General features: G+C 49.8%; 1 long non-coding RNA gene across 1 annotated transcript in view; it reads right to left on the bottom strand.

The window, feature by feature from the left end:
- Positions 1–1,442: 1,442 nt before the first annotated feature.
- The window catches only part of LOC144946021 (uncharacterized), a 44,511-nt gene continuing 22,656 nt past the window's right edge, over positions 1,443–23,297 (bottom strand). Inside the window, exon 3 of the long non-coding RNA XR_013639739.1 lies at positions 1,443–1,587. This is a non-coding gene — a long non-coding RNA (uncharacterized LOC144946021). The remainder of the gene's footprint in view (positions 1,588–23,297) is intronic.

The raw sequence follows: 23,297 nt of genomic DNA, 5'->3' as shown, positions 1-23,297 counted from the left end.
GCAGTGTTATTTTCAAAGAGGCACGTGGAGCCACACTAAGGCTCGCCGAGTGTTTCGTCAGTGGCGGGGGCTATCGAGTTTGCAGGCGGTACCACCTGCACAGGGGACCCCCACGGGCCCCGGTGGGGCCCCAGCCTCGGGGTTACTGAGAGAGGGGGCGAGGGAGGGAGCAGTTGGAAAGAATGGGGGGGGGGGGGGGGGGGGTGGGGGTGATACCGACAGCATCACGGAATCGGAATCTTTATTTCGACCGGAGGAATTTGATGAGATGTGAAGCTCTTTATCAGGGTTCAGAATGTAACAACAGCACGCCTTGCACCAGGCCACATGCCAACCACGCAACGCAACAGCGTGACGCTGTGCAGGCATAAATGTTCATGTTGTTTACAAAACTCCTGACCTCGGCTGCCGCTTTACACCCGATACTTTGTGTGCGTGCTGCGTTCTACCAGCCCTCGTTGTATTAATGATTCGTTCTGGTTACGCCAAGATGTCGACGCACGACCTTGCAATTCGGAACGTGACCATGTGCAGTGGCTTTTGGATTGTTTATGTTCGCGTGTTTGTTTGCTGTTGTCGCTGTTGTAAATCAGGTTTCTGCGGTGGAACCAGCAGGTCGAAAAACGGACGTTCATTGCCCAATGGGGGTTAACCCGTGCCAACATAAAACCAACCCAAACCTATCACTTGTGTTTCCGTAGCCATCTACGATGATCGATGTATTATTTTTTTTGGGGGGGTGAGACCACGTGGCAGTCGCTCAATGCCAAACTTGGTTGTCGTTCGTTTTCGAAGCAAACCTACTCGGTGGCTTAGCAGACGCGGGGCGTGCGACTGAGAGTGAAGCATTCTCCACCAGTCGGGTGTCCAGACGACTGGGAAGGTGAACAACAACGGGCAGGTACATAAGCGGCGATGAAGACGAATTTTCAAACACGCCTCGGCCCCGCTTGCGTCGAGATTTAAATTGGCTCAACTGGATGGTCGATCTCAGCTGCGTGCGGTTACGAATCAAAGCTCACACAGCCGTGCACGGTCTACCACTTTCACAAACTCCCATGAGCCACGCAAAGATCCCCCGTATAGCCTCACAATTTTGAGGCACACGAGGGAGTGGGTGGCCAGAACCACGCCCGGCCACGTTAGTCTCCATCGCCGCGATGTTTACACACCGCACCAGGCACTCGCTTGATGCCAAGTCGACCTAGGGGAGGCCCAGGACCGGTTCAGATAATCGTCACCGGGTTCGTAGCGCAGCGCGTTTGACGCTACACCACCGCTCCCCAAACACAACACACAGCCGCACGCACAACACGTGCAATAAGGTAATGCGTTTCGGGTGACAAGACGATTAAAACTTCAACGCAAATATTTTAAACCAGACACAGGGATGTTCTTTATTATTTCTGCTTTATTGAGCAAATGTTACAGCATGCGCCACATTTACACAGACATCTATTGGGGGGATGAGGAGGAGGAGGAGGTGGCGACTGGTGTAGGTGGTGAGGCGTGTTTGTGTGTGTGAAGAAGTCAACAGCGAGCGGAGATCTTGTGACCATCTTCTTCTTCCGAGGTCCCCACGGCGCTCTAGGAGATGTACGAGGGAGTGGAGTTGGTGTGGGGGGTAGGGGGGGGGAGGTGTTCGCTGCGGTGTCTCGGACCCAGATCGAGATGTAAACTACAAAGCGATGGCCGGACGGGGTTGATTGTGGTCACCGCACTCACGAGGGCAACGTCACCCCGAGGTTCGACACCTCGCCCGGAGAGCTCGCGCTCAACACGCGAGCGCACGCACGCACACACGCACACACACGCACACACACGTATACACACACACACGCACGCACACACACACGCGTACACACACACGCACAAACGCACACACACACACGCACACGCACACACACGCACACACACGCACACACACGCACGCACACACACACGCGTACACACACACGCACACACGCACGCACGCGCACGCTTACACACACACGCACACACACACGCACACACGCACACGCACGTGCGCGTACACACACACGCACACACACACACACACACGTGCGCGTACACACACACGCACACACGCAAACAAGTAACACACACACGCACACACACACGCACACACACACGCACACACACACACACGCACACACACGCACACACGCACACTCCCTATCGCCAGTGAACCGAGTGACTCGCCTAACGCGTGGAGTCCTTCTTAAACGGAAAACTAATTTCTGTAGAACTGCTTTGTGCGTTTGGTTTGATGTCCTTCCCCCACTCCCCGCAACTCCGATTAGCATGGTTGGCTACGTACGGTGCGAAAGAAGTTCAACATAGATACATAACAAATAAATCGTGGTCAGTTTTCTGCATTCGTTACTGCCACCTCTTTAGTGTCGCTACATATGATTATTAAATGTCTTTCGAACTCCTTCTGTCATTTCAACGTAACGCTCATTTGTTCTACTGAAAATCTCGTTTAGCCAGTTACCCAGCTAGCTTTGCTTTTATAAAAGCGACCCGCAAGCCAATGACAACAGAGTTAGTGTTGGGGTGGAGAGGTGCCTAGCCAGCAGCCAGGAAACCACTCGCGGCATAGATTGATTGTAACGAATGTTTGATGGCTATCAAGTCCTGTATGACAATACCATCAAGGGACATATTGGCAACGAGTTTTCGTCGATAGAATGCAACGTACCAGAGAAGAGCAGAGATTTTTCAGTGCTCAAGTGCAACGAACATTGACATGAGATTCAAATTTATGGTGAAATATACAAACTCGTTCGTAACTTATGACACGGAAGCATTGGGGAAATGCATCGCGGAATTTACGAGTTGCCCACGGGTGAGTGAGTGCTAACGGCACGCGTGTTAGATGGCACGTGACCGTTATCATCACAATGCCCGTACAGGCACGATCATATTATCGTTGTATATTTACGAATCGACGAATTCAACAAAGAAACTCACACACACACAGATGCACACCGCGTGTGTGTTGAATGGATTGGTTCGTAAATACACAACAAAATTATAAACTCGTGCATGTACGAGCATTGTCATGATAACGGGCACGTGGCATCTAACACGTTGCCATTAGATACACACCGTTTGTGTGTTTGCATTTGGAGGGTTTTTGGTAAAATGTAAACTATCAGCAGATAAGATGCAATCTATCGCGTGTGAACTAAGCAACAACACCAGTACAACACAACGTCAATCGCCACATCTTTAGCTCGTTTCCTGGGTGAATTATTTATCAACTGTGCGTGCGTGAATCTCTGTTGGACAGAAAAAATAAAAAAAAAGCACCGTTACAAAATGAATAATATGAACTTATCAAATATCCACTTTGCATTGGAACTTATTTAACTCACACACCAGTTATTCGTATCGGGCAACGGCCCTCCTCTTGATGCCATATGAAACATCGTCATAGCCTGGGCCGTGGCTGATGACCAAATATTAGTTTAATATTTTAAAGTGTTGTGGACGAGTGTGTTGAATTTGTTTTCGTTAAAATTGTGCTTTTTCACCAATGCCAACGCAGCAGCATCATCATTACCAAATGCTTGGTTTAAGTTGTTTGATAATGTGCTTGCAATAACAAACCTCAAGCAACATTATACCACAACGAACATTGCATATATATAACAGACGTGGTCATATAATAGTAACAAAAAAAACACCGGAGCCTTAAGCAAATTTAAACAACTGAGAAACGATTTCAATTGTAGAGGGAGCAAGAGGCAGAGAGAAAGGGGGGGCTATATGAATCGAGAACGAATATCAGGCGAACGAGGGGGGGGGGGGGGTTAAGTTCACTGTAAAGAATCCCAGAAGCTAAGTAACAATTAGAATACATCTAAACAAGTTAGAGGGGAACACTCAAACGACAAGCCAAGCGACAGCGAGAGAGACGAGATATAGACATGCACAAGTAAAGGATTATGAGAGGGCGAAAGAAAGAGAGGGAAGGGAGCGAGTTGAAAGAGAATATCGCTAATAATGAAGAAAGCGTGCATATAAGACGGCGTTCATAGAGACGCAAACTGCAGAAACTAAGCGGATAAAACGAAACAAAAAAAACTTTGGTGGGGCGGTGGGGGGGGGCAGAGCGATGGGGGAGAGCACTCAAACGGGGTGGCGGGAGACAGATGAGACGAGAGATAAATAATCAGGAATTATACGGAAGGAAGAAAGGCGACAGAGGACATAGGGACGTGTGTTGTTTTTGTTTTGTCCGCCTGTCCACTCTTGAATGCAAATTCTCGTCTGGCTCCTCTCGCCTCTGTTTGATAACCATTTTAATTGCGTGCTTAGCGCGAGGGGGCTCTGCCCTCTCCGGCCCCAGGAACTGTGGACCAAGTCAAGTGGAATGTGAGCGTCAGTTTCTCTGCCCCAAAAAGCCCCTTTTCCACACAAAGCCACCCTCTCGCCCACCCGCTCTGTGTGCGCCCTGTCCCCTGCTCTGTGTGCGTGCTGTCCCTGCGTGTGCGTGTCGTGTGTGCGCGCGGGTGTGTGGGTCGGTAGCGCAACGGATAGCGCGATGCGCTACGAACCCCGGCAACACGAGTTCGATTCCCGCTTACGGCCAAAACCAGCCACCATCCCCTAGGTCGACTCAGCCTCAAATGAGTACCTGGTGCGGTGGGTAAACGTCGCCACTAGGGAGACAAAGGTGGCCGGGTGTGTCTCTGGCCACCCACCGTGCCGGCCTTCATAGGTGCTCCCTAACAGCACTTGCTCTAAAAGTATAACGGGGGATTTTTGCCTTTGTGTGCGGATCTACGCTCCATTCACACAGAGCCCCCGTCCGTTGAAGGCGCGCAGACTACATTGGGTTTACTATACGGCACATCGTTTCGGTTGCATGGCCACACTCGCATTACTGTGGCTTGTATTACATTTTCGATTGATGAAGGAGATGTGCGCATCGTCGGGAGGAAATATTGAATTGTTACACATCTATCAGCGACGAACGTGAACCGGGCCCCGAGCTCAAACCCACGTGGCTCACATCAGCGGCATCGATCCGCTCAATCGCAATTCCCTAACAAACAGCGACGCGAGAGATAAACTGGATCATTTCTGTTCCTGGGTGAAATGGTGGCCACATTCGAATTGTAATTCAAACACGTGGCTTTCAGCTATTGCCAACAGCGGCCGTGCAGGTTCACTCAAACTCAGATGTATGTCGTGGAGTAATGTTACAACAATAACAACAAAAAGAGGATGGGGGTTGGGGGGATAAAACAATCTTTAAACGCGACTGCCGTATTGGATTATTGAATCGATGCGTGTGCGATGTGAGGATATTGCTTTAGGAATCGATGTTTATCTGTTTCTCTCTCGCTCTCTCTTTCTCTCTCTCTCTCGGTGCAGGGACGGTTAGTCGCTTACGCGAGGGTCCTCACCGTTGAATGTCTCTGCATAATTGATCTTCTACAATAGCTGCTGCAGCAGCAGCAAATGCAATACAGTACTCAAATAGTGCACAACATAGCGCTGGGAAGGGAACAACTAATATCTCTTTAAACGTGAATCGTGTTGTTCGTCGCCTGCTGCTTGGCGTTTCGTGCCTTTGGGTCTGTGCTCAGCAACCGTGATTATATATGCGTATAATTTAAATGCATACATATACATAAAGTGCAACGCGATGTCCCAGTAACAGCGCGCATTCGCCACTATATCGCGTCGACGTTTCTCGGTGTAACAACGCCTGTGTGTGCGCGTGGGCTGCAGACGCCACACACCACGCGTTCACACTCGTCGTGTTCGTGACACCACAGACAGGGCTTGCTTGCGGCTGCCGACAACTGTGTAACCCTGTGATGTTACTTTGTTAGAATCCGGTAGGCTCGCCTGCGCGCGTGTGGCTCTTCCCGGGATAGGTACCATGGACAGCACTTTTCGGCGGGGCGTCTGACCACCTCATCCTGTACAGTGCCTGCGTTGTAACCTCACACTCAACAACGCTTGGTACGTACATGGATTATAATACATTAGGCACAGGCACATACATATATACATACATATACAAAGATCCTCACCCCGCCCATAGTTTAATTTGACTGCTGGGCCAAGTATTGTTTGCGAGCACCCATGAAGGAAACACGGCAACGATGGGGGGTGTAGCTAGCACCACGCCAAGCCGCATTTGTATCTCTCGCCAGCGCTGCTATTTATACACCGCACAGGGTTATTCGTTCTAAGGCGGAGTCGACATTGGGAAATGCCCAGGACCGGTTCAGATATGCGTCACCGAAGTTGGCCGTGAGCTGGATTCGAACTCGGCGTTTGTCGGATTCGTAGCGCAGGGCTCTGAGCATCGCACTCTTAGGCCCAACAAAACAACTGCATACGCGTAAATATTGACAGGACGTAGATATACACGAATACATACGCATGCTATATAATACGTAGTATACAGAATATATATTCATGCAAATAGACAAAGATCCCCTCTATAGCTTTTAACAGACTGTTGGGGCAGGTGCCGTTCGTGAGTGGAACCTATTCAGGCCGGCACGGCACACAAGGTGGCAGGTGACCTGAACCACGCCTGGCCGCCTTCGTCTCCCTAGTGTTGATGTTTACGCACCGCACCAGGTACTTATTTGAGGCCGAAACCGACCTAGGGGAGGGCCCAGGACAGTTTCAGATAATCGTAACTGGTTTTACCGTGAGCGGGAATCGAACCCGAGTCGCCGGGTTCGTAACGCAGCACGCTAACCCCTACAGTACCGCTCCCCACCATATATACACACACACACAGACTTACATACACACACACAAACATACATACATACATACAAATACCTAAATGCATATATGTTTACGTGAAATGTGCATATACGCGTGGAGTCGAGTTGTTAAAACCGTAACCGCGAAACCGGTAAGCGCTTTCGTAAATAGGTTATCGGTTCCGGCAACCGTTTCAAGTGGAACGTACGTACGGCACGGCGACCGAAAATCACCCAGCGTTACGTTTTCCCCACCCTCGTTTCTCAGGAAAAGGGTACAGGCGCAGCCCCTGCAATTGCTCGCTCACGCCACTGCTGGCGGAAGGGGCCCCCTCCAGTGGAGGGCGCTCTAGAGGACACTCGGTCTTCTCTTCCACGCTGAACCACACGGCTTTAAAGATGCAGGTGGGAGGAACCACACCACACGCTGCGTGGACAGTCAGAGGGGGTGGGGGGGGGAGATTTGAGAAACTCGTCCGTTGTTTAAACGCCCGAGCGCCGGGAGGTGGAATCAAACCGGCGACCTCTGAATTGTAAAGTCCAGTGCGATGACCATTACACCTCCGATTATCACGGTTGGCTACGTACAGTGCGAAAGAAGTTCAACGTACATACAGCCAAATTCATATTTACGGCATACCGGTAAGCGTTTGTCATCTTTTCCAAACGGTTACCAAGAATGCGAAAATAACACCCATTGTATATCTATTCAATGGTTCTTTCGGTAAAGTCACCTAGGAAAAAATAATAATAACAATAAAAAATAATAAAAAATAATCTACGTGACATTTCCGAAATAACCATAGAATATGAATGAATGCAGTCACGAAAGTTTTAAGTCAACATCCATTGTGTATCTACAGAGATGTTTCACATTCATAGCTACACACACGCACATACGTGCAAACACACACACACACATATATGTACACACATATATAGGTTATTATTTGGGTCTTTCGGTAAAGTCACGTGGATGTTTTGTTATTTTTTTGAACCTATCTTCGTGACTTTACCGAAAGAACCAAATAATGTGAATTCCTGCAGTCACCGATGCTTTAAGTAAAGAGTTGTAGGGTACTTCCATGCGTCTGCATAGCAAGTTAATCCGAAATATGAATACGCGTTTTGTTTTTAGTGTCATTTAGAGGAAATGTAGATATCGACGTTTCGTTATATATTCACACACTGCTTGTATACATAGCGTGCAATCTCTAACAATATTACATCAAAACACGTGCGTTTGCCGAGCTGAATGAACACAGTGAAATATACATATTATATATACATACACATGCATACAAAGACAAATATTCCCCATATAGCCTTGAACAGATTGCTGTTAGCGAGCACCTATGAAGGCCGGCACAGTACACGCCAGGCCTCCGTTGCACCGCCAGTGCTGATGTTCACTACGATGTAATGCACAAGGTATTCATAGAAATGCTGAGTCGACCTAGGGTGGCAGGCTCCAGGACTTGCTCAGATATTCGTCACCGATGTTGGTCGTGAGTGGGAATCGATCTCGGGACGCCGGGTTCGTAGCGCAGTGCGCTAAGCACTACACTACCGCTTCCCACTATACCCACACACATACCTCTGCATGGAATACCAAATTAACTAAAAATATAAAACGTACGCACGCATATAGACTCACACACACCCTCAATACATATTTTCGCACGCATACACACAGGTAAAACGAAACATTATTTAATTTAAATACAACCCGGTCTTTTTTTAAATTAAATAAATCGACGTTTCGGTCGGTTGACCTTCAACAAATACACACACATATATGCATATATACATAAATACAAATAGCCCCCTTTTTCCTTGAAACTATTTTGGCAATTGCTGTTAGGGAGCACCTATCAAGGCCGAAACGACACAGGAGGGGGGGGGGAGTAGCCATCACCACGCCCGGTCGCCTTTGTCTCCCTCGTGGCGATGATTTGACGCACTGCACCAGGTACTCACCGCAATTGGTCGTGAGCGGGAATCGAACTCGAGTCGCCGGGTTCGTAGCGCAGTGCAATAAACCCCTGCGCTACCGCTCCCGAACCCGTATAAATATTCTCACATACGCACCAACACAGCGCGTCCCATGCACAGACACTGATAATTGCATTGAGTGTCCGATAGCAAAAACTTGCACATAAGGCAAAGGTCACCCGATAGTTATAGAGACTGTCGGGGCAAGTGCTGTTATCGAGCACCGATACTTACATAGCTATGCACACACACACACAAGTTCGGTACATACAACAACAATAATGTTGTGTTCAGCCAATGAGAAAAATATCAGTTGTTGACGATTCGGCCAATCAACCTTCATGTATATACACACACAATTAGTTCCAAATCCACACCAACCAGCGCTAAAGTATGGTCAGATAACCATTTCCAAAAGTGGATTCACACAAGAGGCTGCCTTTGTATGTTGGATGTGTTCCAATTTATATATTTATATGCAACCGCATTATATAATTCAACTCCATAATGTCCGTGTATTTTCTTCGAAGTGATTATTTTTATTTTACAAAGCTACGTAAAAAAAATCGTTTCATCACTCTCACAAATGTTCTGCTGACAAATTCACCGACACCGTCTGGAAATAAAAGATAGACAAATCCGTGCGGATTTGTAGAAATGTACATCGCGATTTAGAAAGAAGCACCGCATCGAGAAATCTGCACAGAGCACGTGGTTTAAAAAAAATAAAATCAAGTCGACCAACACTGCTCAAGATCGAGACAAATATTGTGAAAATGGGCGAGGTACCTGGTAACGGGCCCTTCTTCATGATCGAGTGGCTGTCTCGATTGTGTCCGCCAATTCTGTCGCTTTCACAAATACATATATATTCAGGAGAATGAATGACACTAATTTCTGACCGTGTATTCAAATTCAGCGTTATGTATATAATTCGATATGCATACATGCATATATTCATACGTGTAGCCTTAACGGATGCCAGAGAACAGGGGGGAGAGAGATATGTGCTCTTTAATTATACATCACAGAACTTTCGCTGTCAAATGTTTGTGTATCGCGATGATGTTCGCTGACAGTTTCCAATAAACTTGGAAATGTCACCGCAATGGCGGGTCATGAATAATTGAAATTGGCGCATCCGGGGAAATGGTAACGAAGCGACTGCCGCTGCTGCTACCCAGGGCGGCTCCACACACGGACACAGGGACACGCGAATTTCGTAACTCCCAGAAACTTCATCAAACCGGCCCCCCTCCCCCGCTCGTCACCACTTATACGGGCGGGGGATGCTGCGACGGGGGGCGCTCGTTAGCGCGCATGCCACACTCGTAACTTGGATATGACGTCTTCTTGGTTCTTTCGGTAAAGTCACGTAGAAATAAAACGTAATTTTATAATGTTTTATTTTTATTATTTTATTATTTCCATTCTACGTGACTTTACCGAAAGAACCAAGAAGACGAATGCCTGCAGTCACGGAAGCTTTAAATCGAAAAATTGGATATGACGGTCAAAAAGTTTTGAGAACAAATACAAAAATTTCTCCCCACCGAGATAAAGATACCTCCCCCCAGTGTGCAAACCCCTAACCAACGGGCCCGCTGCTGGGAAAGTTATGTTAGCGAGAACCTAACGAATAACAACACGGCACCAACAAGGCGTGTGGATGTGTGGTGTGAGGAGCGGTGGTGTAGCGGTTAGCGCTACGCTGCACTACGAACCCACCCGGCGACCCGGGTTCGATTCCCGGTCACGGCCAACATCAGTGACGATTATCTGAACCGGTCCTGGACCTCCCCTAGGTCGACTCAGCCTCAACATCGCTACTAAGAGAGACAAAGGCGGCCGGGCGTGGTGTTTGCCACCCACCCCCATATGTGCCGTGCCGGCCTCCATAGGTGCTCGCTAACAGCACTTGCCCCAAGTCTGTTACAGGCTATACGGAGGATCTTTGTCTTTGGTGTGGGAAGGATCACACCACCTCGTTCGGACGTATTTGTCTCTCCCCCGGCGCTGTCGTGTATGGTTGAGTCGACCTCGAGGAGGTCCGAAACCCGTTCAGATAATCGCCGCTTGGCATTGGTAGCCGTCGGCGGAAATCGAACTCGGGTCGCCACCCGGATCGTAAGCGCCAGTGGACGCGCTAACCAATTGCGCCCCCCCTCCTCCCACGCAGATTCAACTCGGACTCGGTCCGTATGGAATTCCACTGGGACCACAGTAGCTGCAGGGACCCCCGTTCATATCGCCAGACCATTGGTGTTGCCTACTGGGGCCACTCAGATTGCAACTGGAATCTCCAAGACTACCGCGACCGTCACTCAGACGTGTGTATGTCGAACTTAGTTTGTGTATATGCTACCATATACGTGCTGTATATGCTAAACTATAGCCTAGCGTATACAGGGGCAGCTACTTTGGCTCTTTGCATCACGCTTATCCATCACGGTCGCGGTGATGGCCGTGCAACAGGACACGTTTTGTGTCGACGAACACCGCGCCAGGGACAGATCGGATGAGCGGCGACGCGCTGGTTAGCGCGACGCGCTGCGCGCGGTTGAATTATGTTGGCGCACCAACCCTCAGAAGAATCGTCAAAGTGTATTCATCCCGAAATATTTATGGACACCTCGTGGAGCCGACGCGTAGGGGCTGCGCGCGATAATTCTTACGGCCCCTGTCGAACGCACGCGCGTCCACGGGGCACGTCTAACGGAGTCGTGTAGCACCTCGTGGGTTGGAGCCAAGGCGCCGCTGGATGGATTACGAACATCGCGGGATCGGCGCTCGAGAGGTGACGGCTGCTCGTGGAGGCCTCTATCTATCCAGCAGCGGATTGAACATGGCGAAGCGATGACAAGGCCATGCCCTCTGATCGACGCGATGCCACGGTGCATTCACAGCAATGCGATGTCTCTTATAGACTGCATGTATGTGCAGTCTGTGTTTCAGAGGGTTGACAGTTTCGTTGCCGTTTGAAGGGGCGCCACGAGGCTGTTTGGCCTCCTCCTCCGCGTTCACTGAACTAGTTAGGAGCAGCGCGGCCGTACCCAGGCGACACGAGCGGGTGTACACCCACGTGCGCTGCTGAGTGAACAGAGATCGAGGCGTAAGGGCCGCGGGAGTGTGAGAATCTCTCCCCATTGTGTCAACTGCCTCGGCGCGCCGGTGAGATGGAGTCGAACCCAGGCGCGGGTCCATCCATCGCAGCCACCGCTACGGCCCTTCCTCAACGTGCTGTGCACCTGCTCCATTCGCCAGGTAGCGGCTCCCTCTCTCCCCACCATCGTGGCAACGCACACCTCATCCGGCAAGGGGACGCGTGCTCCCTTAACCCACGTGGAATCAATGCTAAACCTCGAGCATTAAAGTTCCTCCCATCCTCCACCACCGCCTCCACCTACTCCTCCTCCTTTATTCCCAAAAATCTTGATTTTTTTTGGGGGGGGGGGGGGGAGGGAGGGAGGTTGTTGTTGTCGGAATCGATAGAATCGACAGGCAGCAGTGAAGACGAAGGGGGTTACCCAGGCTCTCTTATCCCTTAACACCGCCGCTCTCCCAACACGCAATGAACTGTTCTGCAATAATAATAATAGACGGAATAAAAATCAATGGTAATCCACACGCGATGAATAGAGATGGCTGTGCGCGCGTGTGTGTTTGTTTGTATATTAGTTTGTGTGTGTGCGTCTTTGTCTGTGTGTGTGTTAATAATAATGTGTGTATCTGTAGGTGTATTAAAACAAGTACAAAAAAACCTCATACACACGTAACGAAGTAAAACAAATACAAATGCTCCCCGTATTAAAACATTTAATAGACTTTGGGGCAAGTGCTGTTAGCGAGCACATCTTAAGCACGGAAAGTCATCGCCTTCTTACACATCTCGCCAGGTCGTCATTTATGGCTGAGTCGACCTAGGGGAGGCTCAAGGTTTGTAGCGCAGCACGCTAACCGCTGCACTACCGAACACGGACATGAGAAATACACGTGCATCAACATACACGTGCATCAACATACACGTGCATCAACATACACGTGCATCAACATACACGTGCATCAACATACACGTGCAAGCGAAGACAAAGATCCCCCGAATAGCCTTTAATAGACTGATGCATATACTTACACACTCCGATATCGATTGTGGATATATTTCTATGTGTTTTTATTAACACACACGCAAAAAGTACACACACACAATGGATGTACACACAGACATGTATATTTCATTAACACATAAGCATGTATGTTGGATAACATGCCTGTTAAAAACGTGTACGTGTATTAATAAACACACACAAAGACATGCATTTTGTGCGTGTGCATGTACGTGTCTGTATGTTTTGTGTATTATGCAAATGTATAAATATTCTTGGTGTGCTCGTGTGCGTATATGTATATAAATGTGCATAAACGTGTGATTTTATGTCTGTACATATTGATGCGTGTATGTCTTTCTTTACGTGTGTGCGTTGACTATATATGGATGTGTGTGTGTGTTTATATATATAGACATATAGCTTTGACAGACTGTAGGGGCAAGTGCTGTTAGCGAGCACCTATGAAGGCCGGCACGACACACGAGGGGGTGGGTGGCCAACACCACGCCCGGCAGCCTTTGTCTCCCTCGTAGCGATGTTTACACACCGCACCGGGTTACCCATTTAAGGCCGAATCTTTATTATTCCACACGCAGATGAATATATAACGAGGAGAGTATGCGTCTGTCGATGTGGACATAAATACACACATGCATGCGACGATACAAAATTAACAGTGTGTTTAAGTGTTCCGTATATGCGTCTATATATATATTCATAAACATACACAAAGGGCACACGTCAACGTGCAAACACACAAAAGAAAGCATTGAGAGTGCCTGTGTGCATTTGTACGTGTGTGTATGTAGGTACGTTCATGTGTATATGTGTGTGTGTCTTTATGTTGCATTTGTCTTTATAGAATCACCCGGCAACCGCATCGCCACTGGGGAGACAAAGGCGGCCGGGCGTGGTGTTGGCCACCCACCCCCCTCGTGTGCCGTGCCGGCCTTCATAGGTGCTCGCTAACAACACTTGCCCCAACAGTCTGCCAAGGCCACACGGGGAATCTTTGTCTTTGTACGTGTGTGTGTGTGCGTGTCGTTAGCGCACTGCGCTAACACACAAGCCCTTGCCACATTGGTTCGATTCCCGACGACGGCTGACAAACACTTGGAACTATTAAAGTATCCGAACCAGTCCTGGGACTTCCCTAGGTCGACTCAACCCTTAAATGAACGCATAACGCGGTGTGTAAATATCATTGTCGGGAAGGCAAAGGCGGTCGGGCGTGACTCTGTAAACACCCCCCCCCCCCCCGTGTCTTAATAGGTGCTCGCTAACAGCACTGGCCCCACACCTTGATGCTTAGCTAAGCACTTGGACGTTTATTCGATAGATTTAACAGTACTCGATTGGTAACGTAACATACGTTTGTATCCTTCCCGGATAAACGACCTTGATAATATCAACACAGTGTGTGCATTAAATAGGTTCTAACACAGACTTACAACAACACTCCCCCCCCCCACACACACACAAATAACCACGCTAGTTCGATTCTCGAATATCGCGGCTAAAATCAGTGGCGAGTGAAATTTGAACCACCCCTCCCATCGGCTGAATGTCCCGCGCATTGAACCAGCGTGGTGAAATATGGCGAAGCAACCTCCAATAAAGCGACACGGCTTAGGTGGGGTGTAGGAGGTGGTGGTGGGGGGGGGTATATGGAGACTTCAATCCAGCAGTGGATTTGACAACGATCAGTGAGAGCCTTAGCAATGGATGATTGTGTGTTTACCGAAACGAGCCTGCCCTGCGCGCGGCTCTTATGCAGCATTTGGGATGATTTTTTTTTTGCTCCGGCGAACACAAAGACGCCGCGTCTCCCTGTCGATACGAGAGCGAATCTCTCTCCCTCCCTCTCTCTCCATCTCGCTTCCTCTATCCTCCCTCTCTCTCTCTCCTCCTCCTCCCTCTTGCCGTATCAGCGATGAAAACATCATTTGTTACAGAATCAAGCTCTCAGACCTACTCGCTACCTATCCCCCCCCCCCGCCGCCCCAGCCCCCCCCTCACCCCCACCCCCCACAATGCCTGCGAGAATTTGTTTTCACCATCTGCAGTTTTGCAATTATTATTTATTTTTATTCTTATTATTAGCGCCGGTGATGGCTGTTGATACGTGATATCATGTGCAAGAGGGACCGACAGACGGGACTGAGCGATCCGGGCAAACGAACGCAGGCACCACGCTGCTGCACGCCACTGCACGTGTGTAGCATGAGCAGACTGTTGGGGTTAGCGTGGTGCTCTCGAGTAAGACACCTGGTCAAGGCCAGGAACAGCACCACGAAAGGGGGCGAAACGCCACGCTCGGCCGCCTTTGTCTCCCCTGTGCTGATGTTCACACGATCGCACCGGCGACACCGACACGACACGCGCGTATCGTGCGTTACGCGCGTATCATTCAGGCAATGCGCATGCAACATACAGTATACACACAAGACTTTGAATGAATATGCTGTTGCTAATCGTTATGTATTTTATTAAACCGGTTTAAATATCAAATGCAGGAGCCATTTATATCATGCACTTATCTTGAAAAAGGGCCTCGTTGTTTAATGCTGATAACATAATATATATTTAAATGTGGTTATTGCTGTATATTTTCAACAAGTATATGCAAGATATGCGCGCGTGTGTTTAAATACTATCAAATATCCCCCGTATATCCGTAATCGACTTTTGAGTCAAGTGCTTTAAGCTAACACCTATTAAGGCCAGCACGGCGCACGAGAGGGGGAGGGTTGCCAGCACCACGGCCGGCCCTCTTTGTCTCTCTCCCGTGATGATATTTACAGAGTACCAGGTACTCATTTGAGGCCGAGTCAACCTACGGGAGGCCCAGATAATCGTCATATTTTGTGGGTAGCCGTGAGCGGGAATCGAACTCTGGTCGCTAGGTTCGTTGCGCGGGGCGCTAACCGCTGCACCACCACCGTCATCATCATCATCACACCTACAACCACGGCACGTGTGTAGAACACATATTTCGCGGTGAAATATGGTCAAACTCTCCTACCACCCCCGGCCCCCCCAAAAAAACAAGGCACAGTTGTTTTCGTTACCAACTGCGGTCCCCCTCTCTCTAATCGACCCATCATTAGCGCGCATGACATAGTTACGACCGAATATATTAACTTGCGAAAAAATCTACGTGCTACTTTACGATAAATTGTTACGACGTCTGAAAATACGTGCCTGCACACATTTTACATGATTTTTTTTTAATTAAAATATATATTACTTATCTTAAGCTCAGGTCCAATCGTAAAACTCACGATCGGCGAATATCAAAAGAGTTATTGGTGACCAACGCCAGTGACGTCCCCGCGATCCACCCCCCTCTGGCGATCGGTCTTAGCGAACGGGTCTCAGCCGAGGTTAAATACATTGAAGTACACAGCCACAATTACTGTATTATGCCGATTATAAGACGCACTGTTAGTACGACTCCAATTTAAAGTAAAAGTTGGCGGCGCGTCTTATAATCAATCCGTCTTGTGCGCGTGCGTGGTAGCGCCGCTGTTAGCGCGCCGCGCTACGAACCCCCGGGTCCCGAGTTCGATTCCCGCTCACGGCCAACACCGGTGACGATTATCTGAACCGGTCATGGGCCTCCCCTAGGTCGACTCGGCCTCAAATGAGTACCCGGTGCGGTGTGTAGTAAACATCGCCACTGGGGAGACAAAGGCGGCCGTGCGTGGTGCTGACCACCCACCCCCTCGTGTGCCGTGCCGGCCTTCATACGTGCTGCTCGCTCACAATCTGGTAAGGCTATACGCGGGGGAGCGTTGTGTTTGTGACCGTATTTGTTTAACTTTATGAACTACTGGTTGGGTACACAGTGCGTCTTATTGTTCAGGAGCGTCTCACACTAACTGCGGAGAATGCGGCACGAACGTTACATCACATCGAGGGATGGTGGGATATTTCTACGGATTGGGGAGGCATTCATCCAGCAGTGGATTGACCATGGCTGACGATGATGCTGCTGACGATGATCACGACACAATACTAACGCAGCACGCATTCAATCGATACATCAACAAATGCGTATTTGTTACACGGACAAAGAAACCCACCATCTCGTGCAGCCAGTTACCCAGCTAGTTTGCATTTGAGATCCGTGGTGCATCAGGAACAACAACAGCAGCATGCCGACTGGAAGCGCAGGGTTCAAGCGAACAAGGGCGCGCCTGATCGAACTGACGCAGAGCTATATTGGAGAGTCAGGCCGTACAAGGACATCGTTAAACTTATTCGTCAGATTATACACCTTCGACTCGATAACGTGTTCCTGCCCGGTCCGATTTCTAGAAACGCAAACGTTTGTTCATTCCCGAGATGCTCGGAGCACAGCCCCTCTCCCGACAAAAAAGCCGAGCGGTCAGCAACAAATAGCACTATTGAAGTGAAAAGTGTATTGAATTGTGCAGGGTTGTTATACGCAATTGGACAAAATAGGCGATGGTGGTTGATGATGATGATGATTATGGGAGAGAAGTCTAAAGTGAAGCAGTACGAGCAAGTACGAAGTGAAGTGTTGTTAACTGCAGTATGGTGAGTGAGGGGAGAGTGAGTGGTAAAGTAAGCGCGCGAGTGAGTGTGTTGAGCGAGTGAGAGAGTGGATGAATCATTGAGTGGATGAGTGAGTGATTGATTGGGCGAGTGTACGAGTGAGTGAGTGAGTGAATGATTGAGTTGTGTGTCCCCAGTGTGATGGTGGAAGTGCCGAGGGATGAGACGAAACAGCCAATTAATGTGGACGACCGAGGCATCAACGTGGCCCGGAGGGTGCAATCATTGGAACCAGGGAAGCTCACCCCTGGATAAGTTACCACAAACGCTTGGTTCCGAATTCGCGTCGAGAACACGAGCGGCAAAAATAAATAAACCGCGCTCTATTGCGCAACGAGTTACGCACGAAGAGCGTGGCAGCCTCTTATCTCCATCCCTCCCCTTCTCCCTCTCTCTCTCTCGCGTATTTAAATCCATCGATGATAAGAGATTATCAGAGGGCTGTCAAGTCGCATTTCGTGGGCCCGTCGTGATGAAAGAGGCGCGGCGTGATCGCTGCGGGGCTGGCCACCGCCGCCGCGGCTGCTCGCATCGGAAGCCAAGCGAGGGGCTGGCCGCCCCGTAATTTGCCGGTGGGGGGGGGGCTGGGAGAGACAATGGAAAATATCTCCGGGATGGAGGAGCAATTGGGGCGCTTGTTTTATATATATATAAAGATCTCACACAGGGAGTCGGCCTCATTCCGTTTCATCTTCTCGTGGGGTCAGCACCCTGAAGCCGCCCCCCCCCCCTACCCAGTGCAAGCAGTCTTGGTTTGTTTGTTGTTTGTTGTTGTTGTTGTGACGATGTTACACATTTTAATGGAATAAGTGAAAACGATTCATCACTTTGTTTCGTGTTGTTCAGCGCAAGGTTCGGTCGTAAACTGGGGGTTGGTTGTTTATCCGCATGCCTGCGGAGTTTGCGCGAATCGTAGATACTATATTTAAAGCGGATATCATCATCAGCATAATCATCAGCAGCCACTGCATATCCACTGCTGGATAAAGGCCTCCTTACTCCGACGCCATCCCACGCCAGCTCCCTGCCCCCCGACTCCGATCCTACGATTCCGCAATCATTCTCACGAGTCCCGCAATCACGTGCTTCCCTCGTCAGCCAACGCTCCGTCCTCTCTCATTTGGGCCCTCGTTCCCGTCACCACTACCACCACCACTACCACCGCCACCACCGGTCTCTCTCTCTTCCATCGGACACCATCTCTCCGATTCGGTCACGCGTCCTTACCCAGGTCGCTATGATCTCCCAGATTCGCATCTGATTCCCCCCGCGACTCGCAACGCTCCATCCGTTCCCCGTGACCCCGAGTGCAATTCCACGCGTCCTTCTTTGGACACTTTCCAGCTTTTGTTCCGTCTTTTCTCTCTCTCCCTCTCCCTCCCCCCTTATCAGTCGAGGCCGCGTTTCTGATCCGCACGTCCGTATCCGACTCAATGCGACGAATGGACACGTTATTATTATTATAACCGCGCATTGGGATTTTCGGCTATGCTTGCTTTTCATTCTCAAATTCATTTCTCACCCCCCCCCACCCAATCTCCCCCCCCCGCCCACAAATTCAAGCGGGCATAACGATGCAGAAAATCCCACTTTAAAATGAAAAAATGAAATAGCGCTGCTTTCAGCAGAATGGGAGGAGACCTTTGGGGGTATCCTGGAGCGGAGCTTAAAGGGAAGAGGCGAGGGGGTTCAGGAATGTATGGGGAGCCCCCCCCACCCCCACCTCATTTTTCTCTCCATAACTCCTGCAAACCTCCCCCACTCAACCCCCCCCCAAACCCCCAACCCCCACCCCCCCCGCTTTGACTAAACCTTCCTCCACCCGTTCCAAGCCGCTCGCCCGCCCGCCCGACCGAAACGACCGCCCCTTAACCAACAGCTTTTGCAAACTCGCCTCAAAAGTTCTCGCTTCTATAAAAATATATATATACGAGAGCGTGTGCGGAAGCGTGACCCAATGTCTTGGGACGAAATGAGGGAATCACAAGTTTATTATACACGCCGTATTGGGGTCATCGTGAGAATGACATGCCAATAACGAGAAGGCGAGGCGTCTATCTTATCGGCGGCTCCCACGTTTCCTTCCAAAACTAATATCGTTGTGTGTATTACGCTCCGCTTCGTGTCCACGGGTGGATGGATGGATGTAGAAGGGAGGAGGCGGGATATTTCACGTGCATATCTACACACACACACACACATATACATACTTATACACACGCAAATATGTACGGTGAAATTAACATGAAAATAACATTAAATCCACAAACACATTTCAGATATTCTCCATACACCGATGGATACAGAAATGTGGCGGACACACGTGACCATTTATTTTTTTTCTTCACGTAGAAACCAGACTTCGCCACGCTGGCGCGTGCCCGGGATGGCGCTGAAGGTAGCGGGAGAGGCAGGGACTCGTCACGACATCACTCGCTACTGACGTTCGAAGTTCCATGCTCCCCGGGGGAGTCGAACTCGGGTCGCGGCGCGCTAAGCACCGTCCCACCGCTCCATCCGGGTATCGCGATGAGTTAAAACGTGGGCGCATCTGAGCGGGCGCGGTGTGCATTGCGATGTTGTTTATGAGACGGATACGGGGTGGGGAAGATAGGTGACCGCGCGGCGTGCATGCCCACGCTGGCACGCTGCACCACCACCACCACCACAAGTAAAGAACGCGAACAGCAGAGGCGTTCCCAGAGTTTTGGCGACAACGAGCGTGCACTGTGCACCGACTGTAGGCAGTAGAGACACACATCGCTTCCACTTGAGTGCAGGAGGCGATGTTTAAAATCACGCAGGCATATATATATACACACACACAAACAAAGACAAAGACCCCCCCCCCCCCCGTATAGTCTTAACCGACTGTTGGGGCAAGTGCTGTGAGCGAGCACCTATGAAGGCCGTCACGGAACACGAGGTGGTGGGTGACCAGCACCACGCCCGGCCGCCTTTGTCTTCTCGGTGGCGATATTTACTCCTCGTACCAGGTACTTATTTGAGGCCGAGTCGACCTAGGGTTTGCCAAGGACTGCTTCAGACAATCGTCACTGGTGTTGGCAGTGAGCAGGAATCGAACTCAGGTGGCCGGGTTCGTAGGGCAGCGCGCTAACCGTTGGCACTGCCGCTCCCTATATACACACACATATACATACATATAAAATAAAGATCCACCCGTTTAGCCTTTTAACAGACTGTTGGGGCCAGTGCTGTTAGCGAGCACCTGTGGACACCGCAACTGCATACGAGGGGGTGGGGTGACCAACACCACGCCCCAAGCCGTCTTTGTCTTCCCAGGGCCAACATCAGTAATCACGAGCGAGCCACACCAAACACACACACGCAGCAAACACACGACACACACACACACACGCGCGCCTACTGTGCACGTGGATGTCTGAACGTTCAGATGTTTCGCCGCTGCGCGTGTACGTCCATAACGGACGACGAGAAAGACACGAATCCGATCGATGAATAATTAATATGATACGAATATACAATATCTTATACACACACACACACACACGTTCATAAAATACACACAATGGAATACAACGAACATACACATATACATAATCATGCGCACCCGCATGAATACACACATATATATACACAACGACTACTCAAATAATAATAATAATAATGCAGAACATTTTATCTGCTGGATGAAGGCATCCCCCCACGCCGTACTCGCCGATGGAGATTGTTTGACCATACTTCACCGCGACGGTCAGTGCGGGTTGGGTGAAGTGCTATGACGGGTTCCTGCCTGCGACATCGCGAGCGAGCGAGAAGGGAGATCCTGGCGGGGCACAGTTCAAGGAGCGGTGCGCTAATCGCTGCGCCACCGCTCCACTCTCCCCGTTCGCGATACATCCACGTTATATATCTCACTAAACGTGTCGCTTATATATATTCATCTATACTCAACGCGTGAGTGTTATTAAAATATATATTTTTTAATGTGTACATATGTTGGGATGAACGTTCGCAGAGTTTTGTGGCAAGTGCTGTTAGCGAGTAGCCCCTATGAAGGCCGGCACGGTACACCAGGGGGTGGGGTGGTCAGCAACCACGCCCGGCCGCCTTTGTCTCCCCAGTGGCGATGTTTTTTTCACCGCCATAAGGTACGCACTTTATTGGTGCTGGATCGGTCCTAGGCGATGCCCAGGACCGATCAAGATAATTCATCACTGGTGTTGGCGTTGAGCGGGAATCTAACTCGGTCTGCCTGGTTTGTAGCGCAGGGCGCTAAATCACTGCTCCACCGCTCCTCACTATCTTGTAAACACACACGCGCACACACTGGCGGTGTAACGATGCATATTGCATCCATGGATCGTGCGTTTTAGGAACCAATGTTCATCGACTTAAGGCGTTTCTCGGTCCGCTACGGTTCTGTTTAGGATAAAGCGGCGATTAGCGCAGTTGGCTACGTACGGTGCGAAATAAGTTCTACATACGAGAACATCCTTCCTTTTTATGGAGGGGGGGGGGGGACCGGGATGGAGCGGTGGCGTAGTGGTTAGCACACTCAGTTCTGAAGTCTGAACAGGGTTCAATTCAGTTCGATTACCGGCCACTAACCCGCGCTGATCAGCGTGGCAAAGATTATGGTCAAACAACAGGCCGTCATCCACCAGTGGATAGAAGACGCACGTTTGTTCATATGCGAAACGTGGAAAAATAAAAAACGGAACGACTCTTGAATCGAATAGCGGTACTTAATGCGGGTCAGGATGCGAAGAGTGACACCCAATGCTGCACGTGCGCGTGCGCGTGTTGTTTAAAGGGCGCCGCGGTGGCAGAGATGTTAACGACCTCGTCCAGAAGTTCACGTCTTGATTCGTCGTCGAGGATTCGATCCCGACGCCGATGTCTGAATATTTGTTCGCTTCGATTTTTCTCCGGGTCCTCCGGTTTATCCCCCCCCACCCCCCCCCCCTCTAAAATTTGGGATCAAGGTGCGGTTGGGTTATTTAGATTGATTTGGTCGCGAGGAATTTCCAAATGATAAGCCACTTCGTTGAGCTATCATTTGCGGCCAGGTAGCTTCTGCAAAAGCGCTTACACAGCTCAGTGAACCCTTATAATTTGATCTAAATTAAGATCAGCAATACAGTTGCTCCACTCGCGAAATGAATCACAGCGTACGCGCGTCGACAACAATAGTTGCTGTGCGCAAGTGCGGAGCGACAACTATGAATGATGAATCTCGACCAACCTGGGGCAGCGAGTCCAGCAGAGGAAACGTCCACCAGGGAGATTGAGCGACGTAGTCAGCTCGTGCGCAGGCGCGAGGTGGATTGGTACATCGCAGGATCGCGAGAGAGTGCAATAGCGTGCGTGGGGGGGTGGGGGGGTCTGGTTTTCATTCAGCAGTGGATTGAACATGGCTGATGATGAATGCTGCCTCCTATGCAGTGCTGGGGCGGGGGAACTTAAACATCGCTCACGGCATTCGTAATTACCACTCATTTTAAAAAATGTTTACATATATGCGACTGACGTTTCGGGCGATGGTCCTTCTGAGAAGGGGAGCTTCTGTAATCTCAGAGTTATTAGAACACGGTCAGGGTGCACGCTGTGGGCTAGCCCGTGTCCCAGGTCTCCCTCGTTAAAGATACTTCGTCTCAATGGACTTCCAGCTTGTTATACATGCGGCTCATTGAGTGGCTGATTGATTGATTGGCAGTAATTGGCATGATTGCTAATTACGACGCTCACTGACAGCACTCATCACATCCAACTCATCACCTCGTGAATTTATCACACCAAACTCACCAGGCGGCATTATTATCCTCTCCCACATCATTACTAGCCATGGTCAATCCACTGCTGGATCGTATTCCAA

This window comes from Lampetra fluviatilis, chromosome 39 (assembly GCF_964198595.1).
Source record: "Lampetra fluviatilis chromosome 39, kcLamFluv1.1, whole genome shotgun sequence".
Lineage (NCBI taxonomy): Eukaryota > Metazoa > Chordata > Hyperoartia > Petromyzontiformes > Petromyzontidae > Lampetra > Lampetra fluviatilis.
Note: the sequence above shows the minus strand (reverse complement) of the source record. Positions and strands in the feature narration are given on the sequence as shown.